A 20,763-nucleotide genomic window follows, 5' to 3' on the forward strand; every position below is an offset into this window, starting at 1 on the left:
AAGGGAAATTGGTTGAATACTTAAGACTATCTTACCCATGTTTGCTTGTATTATTTAGAGTTGTGTTTTCAGTGTTTTAAGATCATACCCTTCCTAGAACTCAGTTATATGAGTGGGGGAATAATGTGAACGGGGAAATTCTGCTTCAGAAAGACATCAGGGAATATTTAATTTTGATGACATTTTTTGTTTGTTTGTTGGGGGTTTTTTTTGAGAGGTAGTAAAACTTGTGATATGCAGGAAAAGGACCAAAAAGGAAGCAGAAACAGAAGAGACCTTAGAAAGAATGTTCTGAAACTAGTATTTGTCATACATGTTATTGATATATAGTATAAAATCTGAGCGGAAAAGTAAATGTATTATGGAGACTCTGAATCGCACAATATCTATGTAAATACTTGTTATGATACACGATTTATAAAATATTGTAACACTCTTGAAAATGGTGTATTATTCCTCCCTCATCCCCTGATAAAACAGAATGCTTAATTCACAATGAAACAGCCCTAAGGCCAAGTACTGAATGTTTCATTTACATTAAAAAGGTTTGGGAAAAATATCAACACAAGAGTTAAAGAAAAGACAGGAGAGAAAAGGTGGAAACAACAAAGTGAATCAGAGTAGATATATTTGGGATATGTAAATCATTGAAACTGAATTCCTACTGGAAAGAAAAAACTGGCAAACAAGGATATAAATTAATAAAAACAAGAGAATGTCAATGTTGAAGAAATGAGAGAGTGCGAATTGAAAAGCATCTTTCCAAGGTGACTTCACAAAGGTAAGGCTAGATAGATTGTCAGTCTCCAGTTTATCATTTTATACCTTTCTCAGTTTGTTTCCTACTTTATAATCAATAACTCAATCTCTGATTGGAAAAAAATAATATCTAATTTTTCAACCTCAAGCTAATCTGATGCTTAAATGGAAAACAGCCAAAACTGACAGTTTTGGCCCATGACCCTTTTCTAAAGTATTAAATGTAGTTAAAAGAGTTCATGCAGTTTACCTTTTAAGAAACCTGTGTCTTATGGAAAAATTATGTGACTCAGTGCCTGTGTTTGGGAGCTGATATACCAAATTAAAGTGGATCCCCAGCTGGGTTTTTGTCAGCTGTGAGATTATGAAAAGACAGAAGATGCTGGTGTTGATACTTTCCAAGTCCACATCAAACTTCAAAATAGTTTATTTATTTATGAAGGCTGATGATAAATTGAGCTTTTTCTCTGTTGCAGACCAATAGTGGTTGTTAACACATAAAAAGAGTTTCTTAAGTGTACCATTGTATGATTGCATAGCATGCTAGAAAAAAAGAACCCCACACCCCCCAAATTAATCTACAGGTATTGTTAATATGACTATTTTACCTAATATAAGTGTTTTGACCTTAAGGTGGTGGAATAATTTATAGTAATGCACATGCAATGAAGAGTAAGATTAGATTTTTAAAAAACCCCACACACATCAGTAATTTATTATTTGGTTTTATAAAGAAGAAAGCTATATGAGAACTTGAGGTGGGCTAGTGCTGGCTGGTTGCCAGCCCCCCACCCCCCACCCCCCCCAGCTACTCTCTCATTCCCCCTCCTCAACAGCACAGGGGGAGAAAATAAGACAGAAATCTCTTGGGTTGAGATAAAGATCACTTACCATTTACTGTCACAGACTAAACTTGGGGAAGATTAATTTAATTTATTGCCAATTAAATATAGAGTAGGATGGTCAGAAACAAAGATAAAATTAAAAATACACCTATCCCAACCCTTCTTCTGAGACTTAACTATAGTCCTTCATCCCTGATTCTTCAACCTCCTCCCACTCCTGGAGTGGTGCAAAATGGATGGAAAATGGGGTCTGTGGTCAGTTCGTAACACTTCATCTCTGTGGTCTTTTCTCCTCACAGTGTTGACCTGCTCCAGCATGGAGTCCCTCCCATAGGATACAGTCCTTCACAAACTGCTCCAGCATGGGTCCTCTTCATGAGGTACAGTCCTTCAGGAACAGAGTGCTCCAGCATGGTTCCCCCATAGGCTGCAGTTCCTGTAGGAAACCTGCTCCTGCATGGGCACTACAGGGGCTGCAGCGTCTTTCAGAGCATCTGCACCTGCTGCAACGTTGGGTCCTCCACAGGCTGCAGTGTGGATATCTGCTCACCATGGACCTCCATGGGCTGCAGGGGGAAAAACCTGTGTCACCGTAGTTTTCTCCACAGGCTGCAGGGGAATCTCTGCTCTGGAACCTGGAGCACCTCCTCCCCCTCCTTCTTCACTGACCTTGCTGTATGCAGGGCTGTTTCTCTGACATTTTTCTCACTCCTCTCTCTCACAGCTGCTGTGCAGTGTTTTTTTTACACTAAATACATTATCAGAGGGACCACCAGCTTGGCTGACAGGCTCATGTGAGTCCTGTGGTGGGTCTGTTTGGAGCCAGCTGGAACTGACTGTGTCTAGTATGGGGCAGCCCCTGGCCTCTTCTCACAGAGACCATTCCTGCAGCCCCCTCATTACCAAAACCTGGACAGGGACACCCCATACAGAAATCTTATTCAGGCATTAGACTTACACATTTTTTAAAGTCATTGGTTCGCATGTACTTCTGACTGCTGGATGTTTTGATGGAGGTAATCAACAAACTGATCAGAGGAGGAACTTCATTGAAGTTGTTACTCAGGAATAAGGAAGAACTCGTCAGGGACCTGAAGACAAATGGCAGCCTTAGCAGCTACAATCATGAACCAGTGGAGTTTAAAATCTGAGGACAAGCAAGGAAGACAAAGAATAGGATTAAAATTGTGAACTTCAAGAAAGAAAATCTGAGCTTGTTCAGTGATTTGCTTGGCAGTTTCCCAAGTGATACAGACCTAAAAGAGTCCAGAAGGGAGAGTTGGTCTTCAGCCTCCCCAAAGCACGGAATGGTCCATTGCAATGTGCAAATTGTTAGGGAGGGATAGCAGAAGGTAGCATGGCTAAAGAAAGAATTTCTGACTAAACTCAGATGCAGGAAGGAAGAGCACAGAAAGCAGGAGCAGGTATAGGTTACTTGGAGAAATAGACATTGTTTAAGTGGAAAAGACTGAAGCAGTAATTCAGTGAAGGAATGAAGCGTTACCCACAGCAGAGAAAGACAGGGGCTATGTACGTAAATTGGGCATATAGAAGTTGATGGGATCACATGGCATGTATCTAAGGTTTCTGAAGATGGCCAACATCACTGTAAGCCTGCTGTCAATCAATCAGTTTTGGAAGGTCATGGTGATCAAGGGAGGTTCCTGATGTGTGCAAAAGAAGGCCAGTCCAACTTGAAGAAGGACATGAAGGAGGATCCAGGTAGCTTCCAGCTGGGCAGCTTCATGTCAGTCCCTGGGAGGATTATGGAAGAAACACCCTTGGATGCCAGGACTAGGCACATGGTGGTTGGGAAGGTGGTTGGGAAGAGCCAGAACAAATTTACTAAGGGAAGATAAAAGTTGTTTAAGAAAAATGTAGCTAACAGGTCAAGGGAAGTGATTCTTCCCCTTTATTTGGTACTTTTAAGGTCATATCCAGGGTACTGTGTCCCATTTTAGGCTCCCTATTATAAGAAAGACATTGATTGGAATGAGTGCAGTTGAGGGCCACCAACATGGTTAGGAGTTTGGTGTACATGATGTACAGGTAGAGGCTCAGACGACTGACTTATTTCAGTCTTAAGAAGAGAATCACAGAATCAATCAGGTTAGAAGAGACCTCTGGGATCATCGAGTCCAACAGTTGCCCTGACACCACCATGTCAACTAGACCATGGCACTAAGTGCCATGTCCAGTCTTTTCTTAAACACATCCAGAGATGGTGACTCCACCACTTCCCTGGGCAGCCCGTTCCAATGTCTAATGACCCTTCCTGAGAAGAAATGCTTCCTAATGTCTAACCTGAACCTCCCCTGGCGAAGCTTGAGGCTATGTCCTCTTGTCCTATGGCTAGTTGCCTGGGAGAAGAGGCTGACTCCCACTCCACTACAACCTCCCTTCAGGTAGTTGTAGACTGCAATAAGGTCACCTCTGAGCCTCCTCTTCTCCAGGCTAAAAGGCTAAGGGAAAATCTTTTTGCTGTCTTCAAACACTTAACCAGACTTTTCTGGGATGTGCAGTGACAGGAAAAGATGCAAAAGCACAATTTGCAAAAAGGGAAATTCCAACTATAGGTAAAGAAAAAGAAATCACAATGAGGGTGGTCAAACATGGGATAGATTGCCAAGCAAAGCTGTGGAATCTCCATCCTTGGAGATATTTAAATCTTGACTGGACCTGAGCAACCTGATCTAAGTAAAATGGTCCTGCTTTAAGTAGGAGTTTAAAGTAGATGATCTCCAGAGTTTCCTACAAACTTAAATCTGTGACTTTATTATGAAATTGCATTCAAAAGATGATCACTGTTTCTTATAGTATTGTTATTAGATTGCATTTGTAAGAACTTAGATACAGTCCTTGCAAAGCAGAAATAACTGTTTTGTATCTTAGAACTTTGATAGTAAAATTAATTTTGGCTAAATTATTGAACTTTGTAATTCATAGTAGACAATTTTAAACTCTGTTTAGTGCTGAGGGCCAAAAGAATTTGTGTTAACTTCTAGATTAGTGTGGCTGTATGGATCAAACAAATAATTAATCATACTTGTATATAAAGGATAGAAGCCATTGAAACTTATTATCACGTAGGACTTCACGTAAATGTCGTAAATGTTATGTGACAAATAGAACAGATTGGTTGGGTTTTGCTTTTTTTAAATAAAATTGGCTTTTTTCATAAAACACTGAGGGATATATTAATGGAAATTCATATATTCTACCTCATAATATTTCAAGTATAAAATGTATTTAGTGCATTTTAGGCTAAGATAAATCTTTTAAATATGTCTATCAACATCCTTCAAGGGATTTGACAAAGTATCTTCGCTTCTATAAGGGAAAAATAAAGGTACTTCCCCAAGAATCTTTAAACCAACACCATCTGAAAACAGATATTTGTGGATATAAATCATTGTGGAATCACAGAACCATAGAAAAATCTAGTCTGGAATAGACTTCCGAGCTCATTTTGTCCAACCTCCTGTTGAAAGCAAGGCCTCAGATTAGGTTTTCCAGGGCCCTGATCCAGCGCCCTGTCAGGCTGTCTTGAATGTTTTTGGTGAGAGAAATTCCATCACTTCTCCAGGCAACATATGCCAATGATTAATTGTTCTCACAGTGAAACATTTATGATATTCATACAGAATTTCCCCTAGGGCTTCTTGTGCCCATCGCTTCTTGTCCTGTCACTGTGCATCCTTGTGAAGATATTCATCCATCTTCTCTGGAACTACCTTTTACTTAATGAAAGAGTGTGATTGGAGTACAGTTCCCCTCAACCTCACCAGTCCCGCACCTTCTGTTCTCAAGGCTGAACAGACACAGTTCCTTCAACTTTTTTCTTCATAAGTCAAGTTCCCAAGCCATCTCATCACCTTGATAGTCCTCTGCTAGACTGTCTCTAGTTTATCAATGTCTCTCCTAAACTAGAAAGATCAAAGCAGTTTACTTTTCCAGGTGTGGCATACCACATGCTGAATAGTGTGGAATAATCATAGCCCACAGTCTGCTGGTACACTCTTTCTGATGGACCCTTGGAGGCTGTTGTACTTCCTTGCTGCCAGGGCAGGCTGCTGGGTTATGTTGAGCTTACTGTCCCCCAGGAATCCCAGGGCCTTTTCTTCAGAGCTGCTTTTGAGTCATCAGTCCCTAGCCTATAGTTACAGAGTTTATAATTATTCTGTCCCAGGTTTAACCTGGGACAGAATAATTATATTTTTGTTAAACCTTATGCAATTCTTGCTGGTCTGTCTTCCAGCCTGCTGAGATCACTCTGGGTGGTGACTTCTCTCCAGCCCTATCTACTTCTCTTCCCAATTTGGTATCATCCACAAACTATGTGATTGTGTACTCAATCCCGACATCCAGATTGGTCATAAAGACGGTATTGGAGACAGTACTGACCCCAAGGAACTCCACTTGTCTGATTTCAAGCCACTAACTACCACCGCCCTTTGAGCTCCACAATTTAGTCAGTTTTCCACCAATTTTGCTATTCGTCTGGCCAGTCCATATCTTTCCAGCTCATTAGCAAGGAAACTGTGTGAGAGACCAGATGAAATGACTTGCTAAAATCAAGGCAGATCATATCCACAGCTCTCCCCTCATCCACTGAGCTAGCTATTTCACCATAACAGGCAATTATGCAGAGATGAAAAAATATTTATTTTAATCAGGTGTCACTAGCACAAATTTTAATCACTCAATGATGATCAGAATTATCTGACTTAATTACCTGATTATACTATGTTTAAGCATTTGTATGACCTTTTCATATCTAATTTTCATATCTAAAAGAAATTAAACACATCTATCATGAGGTAACCTTTTACAATATGAGATCACTTGCTTTATACAGTTTGCCTAGTTATTTAAAAATCAGTTAGCCACTAAATTTAGATCATAGAATGCTTGTCAATAAAGCTGCATTGGTTTTTTCACTTAACACATCCTAAATGCCGAATATAGAGTTAAGGTACGTTATACTCTGTTGCACAGCTACATTTTTATCAGTATGTTGAAAAGCGTATACCTCTTTATGGGAAGTATACTTATTCTGTTGTTTCAATGTTCGTGAAGGCTGGAATATGTAGTTAAAATACTTTAGCTAAGTAATAAACTTTTCAAAGCTTGCATGGATGTGCACTTCCTCTGAGCTAGCCTTGCAAGTGTGGTTTTACAAATTAAGTTTAACTTGCAGCTGCCAATCACTTCAACATCAATGGTTTTCTTTTTGCTTTTATAGAATCTTTTCCTGCAGAAAGTTCTTGTTTTGTTTAAAATGAAAATAGTGAAATAGATTGTAATGAAAATATAGCTTATAGTGAAAATATAGTGACAGTGATAGAGATAGGAATAGCATGAACTAAGCATCATCACTAAAATTCCTCAGGGTTCCTCTTTAGTCTTTAAGCTAACATGTCACTTAAGCATATATTTAACTTTTACTCAATGCTGAAGTAAAAATCCACACAAATGTTAAAGAGATTAGGGATCTTTTTTCTTTCAAAATCCTGTTCTGAATTTGTAGTCATTTTTTTATAACTGGTAGAAGAGTAAGTGGATGGAAGTGTGTATTTTGTCACAGGTATATATTTACTTTTCCAGTTGAGCAGGGCTAAGGAACTTATCACAAAATTTTCTCTCACTAATCATCTCTTTGCAAAGATGTATTAAGAGATGTGTTAAGTACTTAACAATGCTCTACGCTATTTGATCTCAACTGAATATGATGTAGAAATGTGCAAGGAAATTTTTCCCTGACTCTTCAGGAATTAAATATTAAACCATAATTTTAAAAGATCTGCTACAGAATAATTGGTCTAAGACTTGCAACCTCTTAATAACCAAAAAAAAGTCTGAATCCAGTGGGGTTAGTACTGTGGAAGACTTAACTGTTTACCGAAGTCTCTGAAAGATAATTGGTTTCCTCCACACTGAATTCTGAAAACTAGTTTATTATTTTGACTGATATTATGAAGCTGGGTGATACATTCTTCTGCTGTAACACTTCATGTCTAATGATGAGAAATAAAAGATTCTTCAACATTACATTCTAAAATCATCTTATCAGAAGAATTCTCTTTCATTATGGGTTGAGATCCACCAATATCTAATAAAAGAAGCGTTTCTGAGGCACTCCACAAACAAATTTCTGAGAGGTGTTTGCCAACACTTATTCTTAGAAACAGTTTGAATGGATTCCATATTTCTTATTTGCTTAAAGAGTATTGCAGAATCAGAACACCAAAGACATCTGTGAAAAATTGTTAATAATTACCCACCTTTTATGTAGTATAATGACTGAAAAGTATCATATTTTCAGACTATCTACTGATGACAGTCACATCTTTTTGTTTTCTCCCTTATGAGACTCTAATTGAAAAATAAAACCTATAAATTATTGAAATAGATCATTGTTTTAAGGCAGTTCTGAATTCTTTCACTAACTTGGATATATTTGCCATAGTCCATATTGGACTAGCTTTGGGGATATTTTCCATTTCTTTGTGATGCTTTTCAGAGATCAGCAATGTAAGGCAACATTTACCATGAACTACTTATTCAAAACCAGAATTTAAACTGACTGTAAATGAGAAGACTCTGCTGGCAAGTCTGGAAAAAATGTTGCCTAGGCTGAAATATTACCTGAAACGAAGAACGATTTCTGACCATCTGGGAAAAGGGCATATCATACTTTAAAGACAAGTGCAGAGAGAACGTTCTATTAGCACCATTTTCTTCCATAGATAATAGATAAATGGAAGAACAAAACACTTTCAATGAATTTCTTCGTTCAGTACAAGAAAGGGTACACAAATCATCACATGCTTCTTTTCGTTTCTTTTTTTCCTTTTTTTTTTTAAATTTTCTTAATTTTGATGTGAGCAGTCACAAAAGGGACCTGGTTTAAGGGAAAAATACCGAGAAGAACACGTCTGCTGAAGTATTGGCAGAGAAAATGCCTGCCAGCCTAGGAACTGTTAGCCTGGGAACTAGGCGTATGAACCAGAAGCATCCTTTAGAAGTGCAGTTGACATCTTTGAAGTACAGTTGGATACCTAGAAAACAGAGACACCCTGAGATACCATCAATAAGCCAAAAAACAGAGAACTGTAACAGCGACTTATAGTCTGAAAAATAGTCTGGAAAAAGGAGAAAACATCATGAGAAAGTAAGAACCGGTAACTGCCATTGGCTATTCTAACTGCAAAAACAGGAAAACAGTCTGGAAAAACAAAAAAAAAATGGTCTGATAGAACAGAAAACATCATCACCTATTGCGTTCTAGGTGAAAAAATAGAAATTAACAGCATCTTTTGGCTGCTTAAAGTGGTAGTGTCCTATCATAGAATCATAGAATCACAGAATCACAGAATCACAGAATGTTAGGGATTGGAAGGGACCTCCAATCCCCCTGCCAGAGCAGGATTACCTAGATCACGTCACACGGGAATGCGTCCAGGAGGGTTTTGAATATCTCCAGAGAAGGAGACTCCACAACCTCTCTGGGCAGCCTGTTCCAGTGTTCAGTTACCCTCACTGTAAAGAAGTTTTTCCTCATATTTATGTGGAACCTCCTGTGTTCCAGCTTGCACCCGTTGCCCCTTGTCGTGTCAGTGGAAGTCACCGAGAAAAGCCTGGCTCCATCCTCTTGACACTTGCCCTTTACATATTTATAAACATTAATGAGGTCACCCCTCAGTCTCCTCTCCTCCAAGCTAAAGAGACCCAGCTCCCTCAGCCTCTCCTCATAAGGGAGATGTTCCACTCCCTTAATTATCTTCGTGGCTCTGTGCTGGACTCTCTCTAGCAGTTCCCTGTCCTTCTTGAACTGAGGGGCCCAGAACTGGACACAATATTCCAGATGCGGCCTCACCAGGGCAGAGGAGAGGGGGAGGAGAACCTCTCTTGACCTGCTAACCACACCCCTTCTAATACACCCCAGGATGCCATTGGCCTTCTTGGCCACAAAGGCACACTGCTGGCTCATGGTCATCCTGCTGTCCACTAGGACCCCCAGGTCCCTTTCCCCTACGCTGCTCTCCAACAGGTCTGTCCCCAACTTGTACTGGTACATGGGGTTGTTCTTGCCCAGATGCAGGACTCTACACTTGCCCTTGTTATATTTCATTAAATTTCTCCCCGCCCAACTCTCCAGCCTGTCTAGGTCTCTCTGAATGGCAGCACAGCCTTCTGTTGTGTCAACCACTCCTCCCAGTTTTGTGTCATCAGCGAACTTGCTGACAGTGCACCCTATTCCCTCATCCAAGTCATTAATGAATATATTGAATAGGAATAGTACTGGTCCCAGTACCGACCCTTGAGGGACTCCACTAGATACAGACCTCCAACTAGACTCTGTCCCACTGACCACCACTCTCTGGCTTCTTTCCTTCAGCCAGTTCACAATCCACCTCACTACCTGATCATCCAGACCACACTTCCTCAGTTTACCTGCGAGGATGTGGTAGGAGACAGTGTCAAACGCTTTACTGAAATCAAGATAGACCACATCCACTGCTTTACCATCATCTGTCTGCCGGGTTATGTCCTTATAAAAGGCTATCATCAGGTTGGTTAAGCATGACTTCCCCTTGGTGAAGCCATGTTGACTGCTCCTAATGAATGGTTTGGGTTGGAAGGGACCTTAAAGATCACGTAGTTCCAACCCCCCTGCCATGGGCAGGGACACCTTTCCACTAGGCCACGTTGCTCAAAACCCCATCCAACCTGGCCTTGAGCACTGCCAGGGAGGGGGCAGCCACAACTTCTCTGGGCAACCTGGTCCAGTGTCTCGCCACCCTCACAGTCAAGAATTTCTTCCTAATATCTAATCTAAATCTACCCTCTTTCAGTTTAAAACCGTTACTCTTCATCCTATCACTACATGCCCTTGTAAAAAGTCCCTCTCCCACTTTCCTGTAGGCCCCCTTCAGGTACTGGGAGGCTACTATAAGGTCTCCCCGAAGCCTTCTCTTCTCCAGCCTGTCTTCACAGGAGAGGTGCTCCAGCCCTCTGATCACCTTTGTGGCCCTCCTCTGGACTCGCTTCAACAGCTCCATGTCCTTCTTATGTTGGGGGCCCTAGAGTTGGACGCAGTACTCTAGGTGGGATCTCACGAGAGCAGAGTAGAGGGGCACAATCACCTCCCTCAACCTGCTGGCCATGCTGCTTTTGATGCAGCCCAGGATATGGTTGGCCTTCTGGGATGCAAGCGCACATTGCGGGCTCATGTTGAACTTCTCAGCAACCATCACCCCAAGTCCCTCTCCTCAGGGCTGCTCTCAATCCATTCTCCACCCAGCCTGTATTTGTGCTTGGGATTGCCCCGACCCATGTGCAGGACCTTGTTGAACTTGTTGAACGTGGCCTTGTTGAACTTCATGTGGTTCGCATGGGCCCACCTTTCAAGTTTGTCAAGGTCCCTCTGGATGGCATGCCTTCCCTCCAGTGTGTCAACGGCACCATACAGCTTAGTGTTGTCGGCAAATTTGCTGAGGATGCACTCAATTTAACTGTCCACGTTGCTGACAAATGTTAAACAGCGCCAGTCCCAATACCAACCCCTGAGAAACGCCACTCATCACTGGTCTCACTTCGACATAGAGCAGTTGAGTGCAACTGTTTTGAGTGTGACCAGCCAGACAATTACTTATCCACTGAGTGGTCCATCCATTAAGTCCATGTCTCTCCAATTTAGAGACAAGGATGTCATGCGAGACAGTATCAAATGCTTTGTACAAGTCCAGATAGATGACTTCAGTCACTCTTCCTTTATCCACCAATGCTGTAATCCCATTGTAGAAGGCCACCAAATTTGTCAGGCATGATTTGCCCTTAGTGAAGCCATTTTGGCTGTCTCAAACCACCTCCTTGATTTCCATGTGCCTTAGCATAGTTTCCAGGAGGATCTGCTCCATGATCTTGCCAGGCACAGAGGTGAGGCTGAATGGCCTGTAGTTCCCTGGGTCTTCCTTTTTAACCTTCTTGAAGATGGGGATTATGTTTCCCCTTTTCTAGTCAGTGGGAACTTCACCAGGCTGCCACGATTTCTCAAAAATGATGGACAGTGGCTTAGCATCTTTATCTGCCAGTTCCCTCAGGACCTATGGATGCACCTCATCAGGTCCAACGGACTTGTGCACCTTCAGGTTCCTTAGATGGTCTCGAACCTGATCTTCTCCTACAGTGGGCAGTTCTTCATCCTCCTAGTCCCTGTCTTTGCCTTCTGCGACTTTGGTGGTGTGGCTTGAGTACTTGCCGGTGAAGACTGAGACAACAAGTCATTGAGTACCTCAGCCTTCTCCATATCCTGGGTAACCAGGTCTCCCGTTTCCTTCTGGAGAGGGCCCACGTTTTCCCTAGTCTTCCTTTTATCACTGACATACCTATAGAAGCATTTCTTGTTGCCCTTGACATCCCTGGCCAGATTTAATTCTATGAGGGCTTTAGCTTTCCTAACCTGATCTCTGGCTTCTCGGACAATTTGTATTCCTCCCAGGCAATTTGTATTCCTGCCTTTGCTTCCACCCTCTGTAGGCTTCCTCCTTGTGCCTGAGCTTATCCAGGAGCTCTTTGTTCATCCATGCAGGCCTCCTAGTATTTTTGCTTGCCTTTCTCTTTGTTGGGATGCATTGCTCCTGAGCCTGGAGGAGGTGGTCCTTGAGTATTAACCAGCTTTCTTGGGCCCCTCTTCCCTCTAGGGCTTTATCCCAAGGTTCTCTACCAAGCAGGTCCCTGAGGAGGCCAAAGTCTGCTCTCCTGAAGTGCAGGGTATTGAGCTGGCTGTGCACCCTCCTTGCTGCCCTATGGATCTAATGATCATGATGAATATTAGAAGCTTCTTGTGTACGAAACAAAAAATTCTTCTTTTCCAACAGTCTGAATAGTTTTACGGGTTCTAAGAGTTTTCTTCATCTGAAATAAAGAATATATTCCTGAAGACAATAGTGTTTTACTGGGAAATAACCAAAACCCTCTTCTATTAAATACTAAAATAACATCATTTTAATGATTTAGAATTAATCTTGACTGTCAAAAATTGCAAGAAAATAAAGGACATCTTTCTTAAACATGAAAATCTGATTTGTCTTAGATGAGAAATTACATAAGGCACATAGGATATATCATCATGTGAGATGGTCTAATCCTCGAGTGCAAGTTAATTATAAATATATTGTAGGTTCTGGAACATCCATTTATTCTCATTTGAAAAAAAAAGTGATGTAACAATATGTTAAAAATGAGACCCATTAACTAGAATGTATGTTATTGATAGCATCAGTCACAAATATTACCCAAACCCCCCTCTATTTTTTTCCTTTAAATGTAGCCTGTTTTTAGGTACAAGTGTTAGAAATCCTAACCAGTGAGTTAGTCTTGTACAAAATATGAAGTCATCTGTACAGGACTTCTATGAATTTATTCCCTGAAGAACATCAGAGTTTGCCAGAAGTTTCCCAAGTAATAGTTTTCCCATCACCAAAAATATTTTATCTGTAGTAACCAAATTGATTTTGAAGTTCTCAAGAACATGCTGTGACATTCCAGCACTTTCCAGACATTGCCAGGATGGTAGTTACATTTCATCAGGTTGAATAGTTATTTTTCTTCTCCAGTAGATCTATTAAATATCAGGATAAGTGACCATTGTTCATTGTCTAAATAAAATGACTGTACAGATGTGTTGAACTCACTACAGATGTGTTATGTAAAGCCACTGCAAATATTTCAGATGTGTAGAATACAGCCTGCCTGTATAGATTAACTGTATTGCATAGATGCACTAGGCCCACACTGTAATTAGTTTCTTGTAAATATCACCAGTGTCTGTGCAGTAGGTCTAATTCTGAAATCGTTGGTATGCCTCCACTTTGCAAATCTCTATGTAGTACAAAACAAATTAGCCCCATATATAAGCACAGGAGATAAGCACACAAATCCTGCTTATTATGACTAACAGGATCTGTGTGAATTCCTTCTAATACCCACCTTAAAATTTTACTTCTAAGATTCTTTCTTTCTATCTATGGTTACACTGATTGATGTTAATACTTAGAATGTTTTAAATATCTTTATTATGCAGACAACATACAGATTTATTGCTACTTTAGGCTGATAATTCCTTTGCATATCCTATTTCTGCACTTCAACAGTGTTTGATTGAGATTCAACAGAGGATATATTCCAGCAAGCTGTCTCTTCACATCTTGTAGACTAAGTTATTACTACATCTCCATCTGCTTTTAAAAACTGTATGATGTCTTCTGTATTTGCCTAAAATCTAAATAATTACCATACAACATCAAGTCTTACAAGCATTTTGCTTTATAACCTGAAACCATTTCTTTTTTTTTTTTAACACTGAAACAGTAGCATCTACCTTGGACTATTGTTTCAACAAGTCCCTAACAAAAGCTCACAGACTTCAGAACTGAAGTGTTACAACCAGTGCAACTAATTCCTTTCATCTCTTTTACAAAGAGTCCATATAGTGAATATGAGTAGTAAAGGTAAACTTGCTATTCTTAAAGACCAGCTATTTCAAAATGGTTTATGCTCTCACTCTTTAAGATTAAATGTAATCTTGTATCTGTATTTCTTCTTCTCCATTGTCTCCCTCAAATATTTTGCTGTTATTATGGACTTCACCTAATGGCATCTGTAACTTAATATTTATAGAATTAGGTTCATAATTTTTCCTTAATTTTCTTAAAACAAGATAAATGGAATAAGTAATACACATTACAGAAGTCATTGAAGGCAAGTATATGAAGTTTTAAAATTAATAATTTGTTATTATGATTGTTTTATGAGAGTAATTTAATTGGCATTTGAAGGCAATTCACAAATTGAGTTTGAGTACTACTATTGAAAATTTCCTCCATAATCAAGGGCAAAATAACTGATAGAGAAAGATACTATTATATCTTTCAATTTCAGAGAGAAAAACTTCCTCAATTTTGTAAAGTGGTCAGCTAGTTTAGTCTGAATCCAGAAATTCTTTCAGAAGTGATGATTCAGTGAGACATAGCGCTTTAGTCAAATATCCAGCCTTGTTTTAGGAACTGTTCTGAGCTAATTCAAATATGTCATTTACTTAGCTGGGATTAGCAGAGATCTGACTATAATGCAAATACCTGAGACCTATGTCAAGGATTTTAAAAAGTGATCAGTGCTACAAGAATTGTGTACATATATATATAAATTTATTTATGTATCTATGTTAAAACAAGCACAAAAATTATTTTTATTTGTCCATACACATGTTGACAAAATTTTATCCTGTATCATCTAGGCAGGATTGTAATGTTTTGATGTTATCTTGACAAGGACTGGTGGTAAAATAAGTAAATACTTTGTTATCTTTGCCATGTAATCAAGATACGTAAAAACTGAAGAACTGGCAAAGTGCATTTTGAGCAAAGAATAAAGGTTCCATTGTGTTAATCGGTAATGTACTTTAATACATCCAAAGATGAATTGCAATGTAAGATCTTCAGTATCTTGAAAGCTGAAGGAATAGCTTCCTCAAAAATAAATGAATCAATGAACACCGGTTTTAAATAGCAACAGGAGCTCTAAAGGAAATGAGTACACTGAAAAATGTGCTGAAGCTGAAGACTGGTGAAAATTTAGTGTGAATTATTTGAGATTCTTGCATGGGTTTAGATTTTTATTTGTATTTAGAAAAATAAATGGATTTTATACAAAATTGTTATAAAATATTATCATTTATATATAATATAAAATAAGAATTATAATAGATTATTAAATTAGTGAAATATATTGATTGAATAAAAAAATATATACTATATATGTGGAAATATATATACATGCAAAATCTCACAAAAAATTGCTAATATTGAATCTTAGTCTTCATAGATCTGTTTCAAAAATCTTTGGAAATGAAAAATAGCTTGGTCTGGGGATTATTTTTATTATCATATGATCAGATATATTTTTGTAATGTCACTCAATTATTTGATGATTATCAAAAGCGGGATACACTAGGTCTGCATAGAAGAATTAAATTTGGATATTTTCTTTTGATACAGTGATAGTATGAGTGATATCTCACCTGCTATCTTAGTAAGGAAAATTCATGAACAGTGATGAAATCATAAACCTTTTATTTCCCTAAGCATCATTTAAAATAATAAGTTTTATTCTATTCTGTTATAACAAATATATGTAAAATTGAAGTGCCAAATGGAGTAAAAAACATCCTCTGACCTTTTTCTCCCCTTAAGAAATATCTGTAAGTTATATGCTCTATCCCTACTTGGTATTCCTAAGATATTTATATAGCCAAAGACCACTTAGCATTCTTAGCTATAGCTTTGTGCTGAGAACTATGTTTAGGTGGTTAACTACTATAACCTGCAACTCTTTTTTCAGAGTTATTACCCTCCAGGATCAACAGGCTGCTCTAGTAGACATACACACCCAATGTATTCTGCCAAGGGTTTCACTTTTCATTGCACGAAATAGGAGACGTTTTTGTTTTAAACAGGAGCCAAAAGGAGAGGCTGAACTGTTATATCAGAGAGAGTATTTACTGCAGATTTTATTGTTTAGACAGAATCATCAAAAGGAGGATGCAAAAAAAAGACTCTTAGACATAGGAAGCTACTCCTCCAAGGTCAGGTAGTAGACAAGTGCTCATGTGGGTGTCCCACATACAAAGACATCTTGCCTCCAGATGTTTTGTAAAGCCACATTACTCCTCTGTTCTGTGTAAATTATGATACAACATCTATAAGTTTATTTGAAACTCTGGTTTACATACATATAAATGAATAAGATTTTTCGACTAAGTATCACAGAATCACAGTACTAATAATGATTTCTCTTCAGCTTATTTTTTCACCAATAACAAAACAAGTTTAACTTTTTAATGCGTTTTACCAATAACAAGAAACTTTAAAGCCTTAAAACCCTGATAGAAAAGTGACCCTGTCTTCTTTACAGCTAGTTTCTAATGCATTTCTGAAGATTTTTTTAAGTGTTCATCTTAAAAGATCTGTAAAAGTTTATTGGCATGTTTATGGCCACTTATCTCTACAAGACCTATGCAAGCAATTGTCATTTTTCTCTATAAATGTTTAGAAATCATCACAACTTTTTAAAAATAAAGAGTATTTTTCTCTAAGAGCAACAAAATTGGTCTATTTTGTGGTAATAAGTACTTTCTGTGGAAAGTAATCATCAAAACAAAATATCATTTTCACTGTAGATCAGAATTAGACTTTAGATAGCCAAAGGCTAAAAATTCAATAGTTTTATTTAAAAAAAAGATTATTTCAGTGTAATAAAATTTATCTTTTCTAATGTGCTCATATTTGCTCATCTCATAACTTTATTATCCTGCTGATATGCCTTAATGGACTCTTCAATTAATGACCATTTGTTATTTAGGATAGTCCAGGGGGCATCACTGAACAAGTAGACACAAACAAAACAGACAGAAACTCATTGAACCTCAGGGCGGGGAAGAACCCCAAGCTCCTATAATATGTTGTATTACTTACTAGACTGTGGACAGTTTCCTATTAGGCAACATAAATCACCAGAAATGTACATTGTAGAGCAAAAAAAAACGTATCTTGAAGAGTGTAAGTGACATTTTCCATTTTTCCATTTCCCATTTTTCCATTCCTATTTTTTGACTTGGGAATTCTGTTTTTTAAACAGCTTCTGTCTTAATCCTTTCTAAATAATCTGGCAGATAACACTTTCTTGTCATGGTAGGTATGAATAAAGCTTACTGAGCTAAATAAGACATACTTTAATTGGAAATTGCTTCCAAATATGGAACATAAAAATGTAGCTGATCATCTTTAACTTACTTCAGAAGATGAAGCAGCAATGGAGCTTACTGAGGACTGGATTATCTGGGACTAGGATCACCAGGCATTGTGTTCTGGGTATTACTATACCTACTGGAGGATTTTTGAAACAAAATAAAATCCTTGTCATATCTGTATGATAATTATTGCTATTTCTGTAATAGCTGGAAGAGTTTTGTCAGCTTTTGATCAATCAACATCTTCATATGAACAAATTAAGATTTCCAAATTTCACACATAAAATTTGAAATTACTGAAGTCACAGGTGATGTGAAACAATAAATCCAGGAAATTCTGTACCCCAAATTTGGCCTTAGCATCTGGAATAACTACTAGTTCAAATCAAATGAGAAGGAAATACTTTTTGTACGGTAGCTTGGTGATTGATAATGACTCTGATGATTAATAATGACTGCTGCCTTCTTTAAAAGTAAACAACAGCTGGAGAACTTTATCTTACTATTTTATCTCCAAAGGCCTTTCTTCTCCCAAATCCCCAAATGCTGATTCATGCTCATACATTTAACATTAGCATGGGTGAAGCCCAGTGAAGGAGTATGGGAAAAGGTGTCACATTTTATCTGAGATTCATCAAAATCTCCTGAATTAAAGCCTTGTTCACATATTGGGGGGGAAAAAAAAAAAAAGGAAGTTCTGCCCCGAACATGAACAAAATCTAACTGTAAAATTTGTAACAACTGCTCTGTGATGACTCTCTCTCAGGAAGAGACAATAACTATATAAACACATCTATGACATTAACGGGAATCTAAATTCATAAATGAAGATTTTTTTCTTTATATTTGCAGCAGTGAGCAAATGAGATATGCAGAATCTAAAAGTTAGTTTGACCTACCCCTGTTTTCCCCTGTTCTGCACACAATTTTCTGTCTCTTGCAATTAGTTGATGTATTATCAAATTTGTGTTATTATATTTACAGAGTTGCTATAGCTTAGACAATAAAGACAAAAATGTAATCTACGCAATAACCTTTGTTCATAATGTGGATTATAAGGCTAAAAAATGTCAAACAAAACTACTACCACTGAGGCATGATAGCCGCCTGTTTTCTGCAACAAAGTCAAAACTTACATGGCAAAATAGTGCTAACACTGAGACTGATATGCCATCAATAACACATCTATTAAGGATCTTAGGGCAGCATGGCTCTACCATATATATATATAGCTCAGAAGACTATTTTATTTATGGTTTACATTTCCTGCCTTTCACCTGAAAATAGTCTGTGCCTTTAAATTAACATGTTTATATTTTCATTCTGGCTGATGATAAGCTTAAGAGAGGTAACTCCTTAAACTTTTTGCATTTATGTAAAGTTGCACTCTAACACACTTGATTAAGAATTTGACAACTTACCATGCAAAATATTCAAACTAGTATTTTTCAGAAGTGTACTATTGAGTTGTGTGCAACTGCTTCAAAATAGGTTTAATTAAGATTAGGCGATGATCAGCATGGCAGACGTCAACCCAAAAGGAGTAAGTTGCAGAAACCTGAAATTTGAGTTACTCAGGTTCTGAAGGTCACAGAAACTGCAGAGAAATTATCAGAAAAAAAATCCCCAAAAACCCTCTTTCAAGGAAGCAACACTAAAGTTGTTTCAGTTACTAAATTTTGATACAACAATGCCTTCTATTTTGTTTTTTTTCACAGTAGTGTCAGCACCTTCCTTCCAGTTTGTTTTCTTTTTGTAAAACTTTAATACAATAAACTGTCTTTCAAGCTTGTATAAAAGCAGACTTTTGTAGAGATATAGATTTCCTTTTACTTAGAAGAAATATATTTGTTATAAACCAGAAGGAATATTTATGGCTTATTTTAAAAAAAAAAAAAAAAGATCATGGTTAGATTTTCAGTCCTAGGACTGTACTTAATAACTTTGCAAATCTTCCTGTTAACCATTCTGCACCTCCAAAATACTCTGTATGCATACAGATACTTAAAAAGTCCATATGTATACTTCTAATTAAATCTGCTTTGACCACTATCTAAAGGAGCAGCAAAAATCATTGCTTAATGTAACACCAGAATGGTTGGCTGTATTGAACCTCATGAGGTTCAACAAGGCCAAGTGCAAGGTCTTGTTCCTGGGTCAGTGCAACCTCGGGTATCAATACAGGCTGGAGGAGGAAGGGATTGAGAGCAGCCCTGAGGAGAAGGACTTGTGAGTATTGGTGGATGAAAAGCTGGACATGAGTTGACAATGCGCGCTTGCAGCCCACAAGGTCAACCATATCCTGGGCTGCATTAAAAGAAGGGTGGCCAGCAGGTTGAGGGAGGTGATTCTCCCTCTCTACTTCACTGTGGTGAGGCCCTACCTGGAGTACTGCAACCAGCTCTGGAGTCGTCAGCACAGGAAAGACATGGACATGTTGGAGTGGGTCAAGAGGAGGACCACAAAAATGATGAGAGGGCTGGAGCACCTCTCCTATGAAGAAATGCTGAAAGAGTTGGGGTTGTTCAGCCTGGAGAAGAGAAGGGTCCAGGAAGACTTCATTACAACTTTTCAGTACTTAAAGGGGGCCTATAAGAAAGATGGGGACAAACTTTTTAGTAGGGTGTGTAGTGATAGGACGAGGGGTAACAGTTTTAAACTACAAGAGGGTAGATTTAGAAGAAATATAAGGAAGAAATTCTTTACTGTGAGGGTGGTGACACACTGGAACAGGTTGCCCAGAGAGGTGGCAGATACCCCATCGCTGGATACATTCAAGGTCAGGCTGGATGGGGCTCTGAGCAACCTGATCTAGTTGAAGATGCCCCTGCTTATTGCAGGGGGGTTGGACTAGATGACTTTTAAAGGTCCCTTCCAACCCAAACTGTTCTATTATTCTACAATTCTATGATTCAAACTGCTAACAGCTTGGGGATAATTGTGTTCCCTTTAGTGCAGAACTTACTTGATGTACACATCTTTGAAACCAGTTTGTCTCTCAAGCCTTAGTTACAATATGAGAGATGCTTCACTGATATCTTTACACACACATAAAGCCTCAAATTTGCATTGAAATCTTGATGAGCAGATATCCACACATATGAAATACCTCAATGAAGTCCATTAATGCGTGGTGCTTCTTGAAGGATCAGCACTTAGATGTTTCAAGTACTTAAGAAAATATACTAGTGTATTCTATATACAGCTCAGTGAAATTACTTCCCATATTTCTTGATGTCTTTGAATATTAACCATCATATTTGGAGATGACACTATTGGTCCTTAGGGTTAATGTTTCAAAGTTGTTATTAGTTCAGGTCTTTGTGCTTGTACCCCTTTCTCAGGATT

Source organism: Nyctibius grandis, chromosome 5, assembly GCF_013368605.1.
Source record: "Nyctibius grandis isolate bNycGra1 chromosome 5, bNycGra1.pri, whole genome shotgun sequence".
Classification (NCBI taxonomy): domain Eukaryota; kingdom Metazoa; phylum Chordata; class Aves; order Nyctibiiformes; family Nyctibiidae; genus Nyctibius; species Nyctibius grandis.